A 965-nucleotide genomic window follows, 5' to 3' on the forward strand; every position below is an offset into this window, starting at 1 on the left:
TCTTTCCCAAATTTCAGATAAAGTGCCAAGAGGAAATCTAGTCTCTAAAGCAGGGTCTTAAGTTTTATAAAGACAAAGATAGCTCTGAGAATCTGATTTAAGCTCTGAATTTTTTCAGTAGAAAAATGCAAGATGCATATACACACTGCTTACAATTTCAAGGTATTTATATGCTCTGCTCAAACCAGTTGAGAACCCTTGATTTAAGATGGCATGTAGCAAACCCAAACCCGTACATCGACTTATGCAGTTCATAAAAATCATTCAAGAAAACTTTTAAATTGCTGCAAAAGTGCAGTATGCCTGGCTTACGTACTCTCAAATCTCAGTAATGTACAATACACTATAAAGAAAAAATATGCAAGATATACTTTTACTATGTTTTTAGTTACAAGAAAAAAAAAGAACATAAAGTTGCTGAGTGCCCAAAGTTGAATATGAGAAGATTAAATGCATATGTGATGCAACTGCACTCCATAAATTTGACATGCAATGGCAACTCTAGAAAGAGCGCTGGTTGGGCTTCTGTTGCCTGCAGTGCCAGCACTGGAGACAGGAAGGTTTGAAATGAAATTTATTGCCTTCCAAGTATCAAGGGCATCCATCTTGCCTCTTCTGGTCTTTTCTTATTCTCAAATGCATGTTTTAAAAAATAGACAATATTCATGTAAAATGAAAAATATCCAATATGGCACCATGCTTTCTCTTTCAAATTTCTAAATAATGACTTGTGCTTTTATATTTTACTTGACAATTAAAAAGTCAACTTTTTGGACATCTACTTTCATTCATAAATCATCACTTTGAATAGAAACACACACACACACACACACAATTAGATTTGCCTCTGTAACAGAAATTTGAAGTTTAGTTATTCTGAACTGGAGTTTTGCAATCTGCAAATTTACTACATGGGGGCTTTTATTCTTAACGTCTTTTTCTTTTCTTTTTGCATGTGTTCTGTG

At 33.9% G+C, this 965-nt stretch overlaps 1 protein-coding gene across 1 annotated transcript in view; it reads left to right on the plus strand.

Annotated features, from left to right (window-relative positions):
- The window catches only part of MYO3B (myosin IIIB), a 342,946-nt gene that overhangs the window by 10,560 nt on the left and 331,421 nt on the right, over positions 1-965 (plus strand). The gene's annotated exons all lie outside the window — the stretch shown is intronic.

Source organism: Pteropus alecto, unplaced genomic scaffold (assembly GCF_000325575.1).
Source record: "Pteropus alecto unplaced genomic scaffold, ASM32557v1 scaffold3, whole genome shotgun sequence".
Lineage (NCBI taxonomy): Eukaryota > Metazoa > Chordata > Mammalia > Chiroptera > Pteropodidae > Pteropus > Pteropus alecto.